The sequence below is a fragment of the Anopheles coustani genome, chromosome 3 (genome assembly GCF_943734705.1).
Source record: "Anopheles coustani chromosome 3, idAnoCousDA_361_x.2, whole genome shotgun sequence".
Lineage (NCBI taxonomy): Eukaryota > Metazoa > Arthropoda > Insecta > Diptera > Culicidae > Anopheles > Anopheles coustani.
The window spans coordinates 7,262,593-7,271,759 of NC_071288.1; the positions used below are offsets into that span (position 1 = coordinate 7,262,593).

Below are 9,167 nucleotides of genomic sequence, written 5' to 3' on the forward strand. Positions count from 1 at the left end.
AGTCCGAAAATTACTTATATGCTCGTTGGGGGAGGGAGGCGGATCGGAACTGGGCAACGACACGCATTCTCTACCCCTTGTTTGCTCCAGCGGGCGGGTGTTGGGGTGACTTGAGACAGGGCAATGGGTTTATCGGTGTGCGTTGATCTCTGGAGAACTGGCTGCTGAATGATTTATTGTTCGCGGGTATTGTTTACTTAAATTGTTTATCGTATGGATATTGTAAACTGCATTGGTTTAAGTTTATGCTAATCGCAAAAAGGGAAAATTTGTATGTTTATCGATGGCAATCCGATAGTTCAACTTCATTGAGATAATATAAAAAATATTTCTAACATTTTTCTCACTTCATCAATTTGGTTTTGATCAAAAGAAACCAACGATATGTCAAATAAAACACATGTTTCCGCCCGGGATCGAACCGGGGGCCTTCCGCGTGTTAGGCGGATGTGATAACCACTACACCACGGAAACAGCTGTCTGATCGAGATTTAAAAAAATATACATACAATAAAAAGATTCTTACAAAGAAGTGTTTTCTGGTATAAATTTTACATTTGCCTAAAATATTTTTCAATTGAAGGTGATTTTTCGAGAGTTCCTTTTATGCTGTCTTCGACACTTCAATAACAAATTACCAATAGAAATGCAAAGCTTTAGGGGTGTGTAAATTGTTTTAGTATGAGCACAGTTATAAACACACAAGAATTTCCTTGATTCCTCCGTTTTGGACGATTGTTATTGACCAAAATCCAAAAATCCACCTTCAATTAACGACGTAAAACAATTTCCCCTTTCCACTATCAATTGCCCATTTATTTGCCAATCTTGTTTTACAAAACGCATCGCAGACTGACTCGGGCGTGCTTGCGCATGTATGCTAACGCATCCTCCAAGGCGTACTTTTCCGCGCTTTCTTGCGGCGAAAGGGAACCGTGCTCGGCACCCAAAAATGGCGATTAAGGATAATCTTTCGCCCTTTCGCCAGCCGGAATGAAGGGCACCTGAGCGCTGCGCAGAACACCGGTAGTTGCGCCAGCTAGCGTTTTGCACAATTATCAGAACCTCACTCGTTCACTCCCGCCAAAATACACCTTCCACCGTCAGCCCGAACCGGTGATCGTGGGTCTTTACCTTTTTTTTGTTTTGCTTTCGTAACTGCCATTCGATCGCTTTCCGATCCCTGCAACCCTTAAAGAGGACAATTTATTATCCCAATTAGCAGCGATAAATCCGAATAACCTTTTTCTGATGCCCCCTCGCTCCGCCACGCTGGTGCACTTGGTGCCAATTTCTGGCGGCTTTCCCGCCACCATTTCCTCCGGTGAGCAACATGTCTGGCATTTAACCGCTCCGGAGTCGAAAATTTCCCTTTCCCGTTTTGCTACCATAAGCACGCCCGAGGTAACCTATGGAATTGTCAACCACCTTCACTCTCGAACCCTTCCCGCCGCACGCTCGCCTTCCTTCTCCTTCCCGCCTAATCCCCGCCTCCCAGGCCGGCGTATCACGATCGCGATCGTTAATCGATGCTTCACAACTTTCAACATATTTCAGTTTGCACTTCACTTTTAACTACCGACGACCACCGTTCAAACACCGTTCAACACCAGCAGCAGCAGCGGCAGCCAGTCCGGAGTTCCATTCTTTTTCCCCTCGCGCGGAAATGAAAGGAAAATAACACTCCCTTATCGGCCGGGAAGGTGGGCCGAATCGGAGGGGAGCATAAAACGGTGGCAGGGTGGCTGCCTAATGATACCATCTTCATCTTGACCGGGGCATCGCCTAACGAGCACACGAACGAAGGCGACGAAAGTTGGACTTTGGAGAGAACGACGACGACGAGTGGAAAACCCCCCAGGCGAGCCCGAAATTCCCCCCCGCGATCACCTTCAAACGCTTCGATCGAGTTCGGATGGGGCTCTTTTTTTGTCGCAGGTGAGGCGGAGAGTGGAGGATCTGCCCGCCGAGGGTTTTGTTCGATCGATTTCGACGCCGAAACGGGCACGCCGGAACGGGTTACGAGCACCGAAAAACCCCGGCGAAGGAAAAGCAAACAAAACAACTCGTCCCAAACGTCCAAACCCACTGTCGAACCCTCTTCAAAACCCGCTCGGACCGGAGCGCGAACGTTGGTAGCAATTGTTTTATTTTATTTTAATTGGATGCTGCTACCATGCGTGCGGCTTCCCACCCCGGGACACGATGTCCGCGCCCGGAACACCGAAATCCTATGCCCATCAGGGTGTACGGTGCACGGCGGGTAGCCACGGCGGTGGCGGTGGTGGTGGTGGTAGCCAAATAAAAGTCAAACGAGCGAGCAAAATTAATTGCCCCCGTCTTGTCCGAACCTGACGCTGCGGTTCGTTGATATTCCTCAGCATCCACAGCACGACCGTGCGTTCGAAACGATCGCGTGGAGAAACCAAATTCGGAGCCCACGAAGTGTCTTCCAACCAGTCCTTCCAATTTCTTTCCACGACGATACCGTCGAACACTGCGTGCGCCGGAAGTCAGATTTCATCCAACAAGCGGAAGTGCGGTTGACTATTAATTGACGCCCGTGCTCGATCGGACGACTTTTCTGTCGATCTTCTGTGTCTAGGTGGAATGATGGTTCGGCTGAACACGAGCGAATAAAGTTGTTCAAACCCATTCCGAAGAGGAGTTTGGGATGTTATCTGTTTGATGGAAATTAATATTCAAAACATTTTAAGTTTCAACCTTGGCGAAAGCTATCTTCTTCTGCAAACGCAGAACTTAACCAAATATCCAGTCAAATTAGATGTTTGGAGAGATATTCATGAATATTATAGCATAACATTGTCGTTTCTTGTGTACCAAATAGATCAAACAACCAAAATGGATCGTTTTGCTCCAAGGAGATTCTTTAACACAACACAAGCAAAACAAAGTGTTTTAATCCCTCAATAAATCCTCTCCTGATCGTATAAATCAATTTAAAGACGCGTGGTCTATTTCCTATCGAAAAAACTGAAGCAAAACTATGAACTTTCTCACCCTTCTGCCCTTTGTGTGCACACATGATCTCAAGTGAGCCTCAATAGCGTACGACCAAAAGTTACAGTTCAATCGCCAAGAAACACGACCGATTGTTCGCGTTGGAGCGTTTGCTTGTGCCACATCATAAATCACCTACGGACCAAGTAATGTTACCGCTTCTTGGCACACTATCGCAAAGAATCGTTGGATTAAAGTCACAAAATATTCTTTCACTGCTTCCTCGCTGGTAAGGAGGAAGCAGCAGGAATAGAGTGACCATCTATTTTGACTGTCTCTTCTTCGCCGTGGCCTCTGTCTAGGACACAATGGAAGGACCGGTCAAGCGCGGGCCCGTTGTTCTTTAAGAGCCTCGAATCCGATGCCCAGCCAAGCTCCGGTGCGCTGCTATCGCTACTCTTTACACTCCGCTGAATGAGCTTCGCTTCGAAGATTCGGTTTCCCTCCGAATTGTTCGGCCTGGGAAATTAATTGCAATCGAACTCGTCACCCAATGTCCTGCTCAATGAAGCCATGAAACTTTCTTCCCCCGATTGAATCCATAGTGATCAATGGATTTGTACGTGCGAAGGGCTGCATGAAGCGAAGCGGCAATGAAAACCGGCCGGATCGTTATGTGGCCTGGTTATGAGCGGGTCGTAAATTTTTACGACCCACGAAATGGGTCTTTTTCTTGCCTTTGTGAACGGGGAAAAAGGAACACTTAAACGCAGTACACACACACACAGACGTACAAATCCGAACTGAGAGGGTTCCTTTTTAATTGAAACAAGTTAACGCACGGTTCGGGAATGGTGGCAGGTATTTTCCGAAAGGACCAACGCGGAGGGAGGGGAGTATGCCGCGCCCTGTCGTGCGAATGAATGAAATTATGGACCATCGAATGAATGAATGATCGTCCGGCCTAGGGTGTGGGAAACTTTTGCCGGCCAAAAGGATCACACTTTGCTTTCGGCCGAAGGCCCTCGTCGCGAGCCGTACAAATCGATTGACCATTAAAGCTTTCATTCTCCTAGTTCGCTTTGGAGTGGACATCGTTAAAGGAAGAAAGGCACGATTCTATTCGTAGCAATGGAATGTCATTAATCCCACTACGAGAACGATAAAAAACTGTGAAAAGGATTTCTTTAATAAGCGATTCTTTACGCTAGGATCTACTTCGTGTCATTGATAAAAAAGGTTATGGAATTAAACAGCGTAAATTATCAATCCCTAAATCAATTACTTCAGCAAACTGCTATAAATCACAACGGCCAACAACTTTTATTCAATTTTATATTGGAGCACAGTACCCTAAAGGTGAATCCTAGACAAGAGAAGGATTTCATTCAAAGCTCTTAATTTTGTTTAGAAGTTTATAACGACTCTGCTCAATCCTTCGTTTTACACAATTATCTAAAGAATTCAATATGTTATGTTTATTTAATAATGCTAAGAAATGAAGACCCGAACTCCTACTCAGCAAAACGAACATTCCACCGGACGTTCGCTACCGTACGTTGGTAATGTTCGTTGAGGAAGAATAAGTTGTTACAACATACCAATCGTTATCGCGGCCCAGCAAGCAAACTGACAAGACAAACGATCTATTTCGCTGCTTTGCATCGATCTTTCCGCTGTCGCGGTGCGCACGGAGGCAAGAGCAGGGGCAGGGGCTCAGCAAAGAAATAAATGAAGAAAATGCAAGTAGCAAACACACGATCCAGTTCTACCGAACACAGGGCTCCTGAATTCCTTCCAATTAACGCATACCTCTAATAACAATTTTGTTAATCGTGTCAAGCTTCCAGGAGATCCCCCGCTCCGATCAGGATTTTAGAGTACGGAGGGAGAACGTAAGACCGGACCAGTCGTGTTACGAAACGGAAAACGGCGAAGAAGAAAATAAAAACAGTAACAAATGATAAAAGACAACGAACTAGCGTATTAACTAATAACGAATGTCTTACGCGACTCCTTGCACGGAATGAGATTGGAAAACCCGAAAAAGGTCGCAGACCGAACGCGAAAAGAATGCTACCGTTGTCCGGAGCGACTTATCAGATCATAAATTATCATAACAAGAACAATTTTCCGAAAAGTCAAGACTACCTGTGTTCCGGGAAATAGAACCGATCTTCGGTGGAAGCAGCCAGCCCTTCGCTAAGGCAGATGTGGGAGGGCAAATGAAGAGAACAAAAAAAAACAGAAATAAAGGGAAGAGAACAGGTCACAAGACTTCGAACGTTCGATTTGGTACGCCATCGAACTCCACACCCCTTTAATTCGCTCCGTTACACAGGCCAACGTTGGCGACGCACTGCGGGCATGATTAATTAATCCAGAATGCCACCGGGCGTCCAGCTAGACCTGATTCGCCCGCGGCGTGCCCGGAATGCGCGGATCTGCTCCAGAAAGATTGTCCTACCGGTGTATGGCATTTGTATTCTCTTGTATTCTTTCCCTACTCTCTCGCCTTGCCTGTATGCCTTTTCCCGTTTCATTATCATCATTAAAGCCTTCATTCCAAAAGGTCTCAATTCCGACGAAACACTGGTTAAACGGTAATCAGGACGCGCCAGGAGAGGAAACCCAACCGCCCGCAATGGGGATCGAGTGGAATGATCTAGCTTGCGATCGGGCATCAAATATTCATGAGGTACAAATAGGAATATAAATTTTATGTTGCGTCCCCTTGCGTCAGTTGTTCGCGCGCGCTCGGTAGATCGAACTCGCCACCGCCAGAACCATAAATTACATCAATCAAATCGGCCCAATCTATGCTCGTGCAATGCCATGCTGCTCCCAGCGGTTGCTGACTGACCGCATGGCGATGGCGCACCCGAACGGATCCTCGTCCTCATTAGCCGCCGGCGGATCACGTCCTCGGTGTTAGATCTTCAGCCTGCCTCCTGCCGGAGGTGGATCGGAAAAGATTCGTGCGTGGCAGAAGGAGAGCGGATGGGCGCGGATGGGGTGGAAATAAATTTCGGTAGCACCCAAATTCGTTATCGACTTCGTGGTTGATCTCGTCCCGGATTGGACTAATCAGTGGCGAACGATCTGCGGATAGCTCGGTGGCACAGGATCCCGATCCGTCAGAGAATCAGGTTTGAGGCTACCGTTTTCTCGAGGCCGTGGAACGAGAAGAATTATCCCGGACGATGCGGCGATTATTATTTTGACTGTTTCCTCGACTCGAACCCGCACCGGAGCCTTCGTCCACCCGATGACGATAATATATTAATTTAAATACGGTTCCCTGGTAGGGTCCCCGCGAAGGCTTCGCTCACTATCCCGACCAAGACCGTACTAAACCTTCGACCAGCATCACGAGAATCGGTTTGCTTTCTCACCCAGTTGGCCGTTGAATTTATGTGGAGCAATATAAATAAAATAGGCTGTTGTATCACGGTGGCTCATTAGTTTTCCGAGAAATTGTCTAATTGGATGACCGGACTCGACCGTTCGGTCGTGCCGTTGGGGAAGTCTTGCCAATGTTTGCCACTCTCGTTTGTTAGAAAGATTTCTTTATTCCTTCTATTCTTATCCATTGATGATTTGGCAAGGAGCTTAAAAATTAATTTGCGATTAGATATGCGATTCTCCGACTCTCAAGCGGTTGGCAGAATAATTTAATTCGCTGCGATGTTACGACACCAAGGGCTAATTAAAAAATCGAACATATTTCTTCCTCGACACATTCAGATGGCTGCTGTCAATAAGTACAAGAGCTTTTAAATCATTTTTGGCGTGAGCATTGAAACTGATAAATCAATTCAATAGAAACTTCTTTCTGTTCCATAATTGATAGGTTGATATCGTCCTCCATCTTAAAAAAAAAAACCTAGTACCATAGTTGTTTCCGCCCGGGCTCGAACCGGGGACCTTCTGCGTGTGAAGCAGACGTGATAACCGCTACACTACGGAAACGATGAGCAACTGGTGTATTATAATGAACCTGATGTTCGACTAGTTTAACCTTTTCCAAAGCTGTTTACGAACGATTAAAAATAAATTCCGCGTAACCAAGCGGCACCGTGCGATACTGAGAAGGGTTAACATAAGCGAAAAACAAACCAAATTAGAGCAGTAAATGTCAAAAGGAAGTGAAATCTAATCAAACACGGGCACAATAAAACCCAACTTGCTGTAGCGGAGGTAAAAAAAATCGCCATAAACCTATAACGCATCGAAAACAAAAGATATCGTCGTAAAATTATACTGTATATGGTTATCAAACACATAGCGATCATCGGATTGGAAGAGTAATAAAACTAAAACGACCGAATGCGGCGCTTCTCGGGGAGAGGGGTGAAAACGATGAAGCCCCGATGAAGCCGTAAATTACATTCAGTCACAACACAAGAAAATCGATCGCCAGCGGATCCGGATCGGTTTCCTGGCGCGAAAGGAAGAAAACGCCAAACGGCAACTGGACGTGGAGTCATCGCACCAGGCTGGATCTCCGGAGTTGTCGGACCGGACTCGGCGGAGCGGTGAAACCGTTGCTTGTTAAATCGTTATCGAATCTTTATGATTATTGGCATGCACACTTCCACGTCCACCTCGTCGACCCGACGGAGAAAGAGCATCTAATCGGGAGAGACAAAATTAACAATAAAGCCCCAACGACACAAAATTAACTCCTTCTCATCAAGATATGGATCTGGGAGCCTCCACGTCGACCGGTGCACCGTCGGTCGGGTTTGGCGTGGTGTGGGAAGCACCAAGGCACCCGAGCCGACCCCAACACCAGAAGCGAAGCGCTGAAAATTAACTGAAATCACCTCAACCCACTCAATGCCATAAACATCGGATCAAAAACACGCTCGCCCGTGCACGCAACCTGCGTCCGGAATTTCCTTTCCTCACTGCTGGCAGGGTGTAGGAAAAGCGGACAGCGAAACAAAACAACCGTGGGGAAATTTCATCGATCCGCCAGGCTATCGTCCTGGAGCAAATGAATTTCATTCCAGCTCATTACCCGCGTGCCTATCCCGGGCCAATTAATTAACGAAACAGTGCCGTATAGGCTTCTAAACTGCTTCACAATCCGATCGTAAATTAAGCGCGTGTGTGTGGGATGCTGCGAACACATTTCCACCCTTTTTCATTCCATACTATCTGAGTAATCTTTTTTATTTATTTTTGCTACCAGTGATGATTGCGTGTTCTGTCGCTTGAAAACCGAACGCTTTACCGATCGAACAATCTTTAGTGCGTTTGTGGTGTAGACAAGGACCTTCCCCAGCATTGCTGATGTGTGACAATTTTTTCCGTTACTACCTTTGCTGGAATCGTTAATGGGAGAAATTGTGTGTGAGGGAAAGAGATAGATGGGATATAAAATAAATTTCAAAAAGGTAAAATGATCGATCGATCGTTCGATTGCACGTCAGTGTACGGAAAAGTGACGATCGTTCGAGCCGAAACCGAATGGAAAATGGTAGAAAATTTATTTTCAATCTGTCAGAAGTTTAACGGGAAAAGAAAGCTTCCATTCGGAGGAAAAACGAGCGCCCATCGATCTCGGTCATGCCAGGGGCCCGAGGTTCGTCCCGAGTCCCGATTGCAATCGACGCCCAGACCTCGCGTTCCGCGAACGGACCAGCAGGACCAGCGGGACTATTGAGCAAAAACTATTAGGAATAACAAATCTCCCGGTCCGGTAAATGGCCACCGATCGCCATTTTGCTCGCCAAACGTGCGCAAGATCCGGCCCGAGATAAGCTCCGCGAAAGCTCGGCTCAACTCGGCAACCTGTGCCGCCAACACCGCGCACTCCAGAGCCCGGGCGATCCGTCGAGGTGAGATTTTTATCGCCAATATTGTGTGCTTGATTGCTCGCTTTGACGGGAATTTATTGTGACCGATCGGGACGCTGCCGGTTCGTTTCTTCGTCCGCACGTTGGCGTTTATGGCCGCGCCATCGAGCGCGATCGCGATCGGGCGCGAGAAAAAGAAACCGCAACTCCGATGCAGGGTGCATGATGCAACGCCCCAACGCCACGGGGCTGACATCGGCACGGCTTTGGCCATGTTGCAACATGGCTACGTTTAGGAAAACATGTGCCGTTTTGTTCCTGCAAACTCGGCCGCACAAGGCCCGCGCATTTTTACGTCTTTGTCAACCTGAGCGAGGAATTTATGTAGGTATGAATTAA

The 9,167-nt window shown here is 47.0% G+C and overlaps 2 non-coding genes across 2 annotated transcripts; both read right to left on the reverse strand.

Moving 5' to 3' along the window:
- Positions 1-401: 401 nt before the first annotated feature.
- Positions 402-474, reverse strand: Trnav-aac (transfer RNA valine (anticodon AAC)). Its single transcript has one exon. It is a non-coding gene; the product is annotated as a tRNA-Val (tRNA).
- A 6,386-nt stretch (positions 475-6,860) lies between these two features.
- Positions 6,861-6,933, reverse strand: Trnav-cac (transfer RNA valine (anticodon CAC)). Its single transcript has one exon. It is a non-coding gene; the product is annotated as a tRNA-Val (tRNA).
- Positions 6,934-9,167: the final 2,234 nt, after the last annotated feature.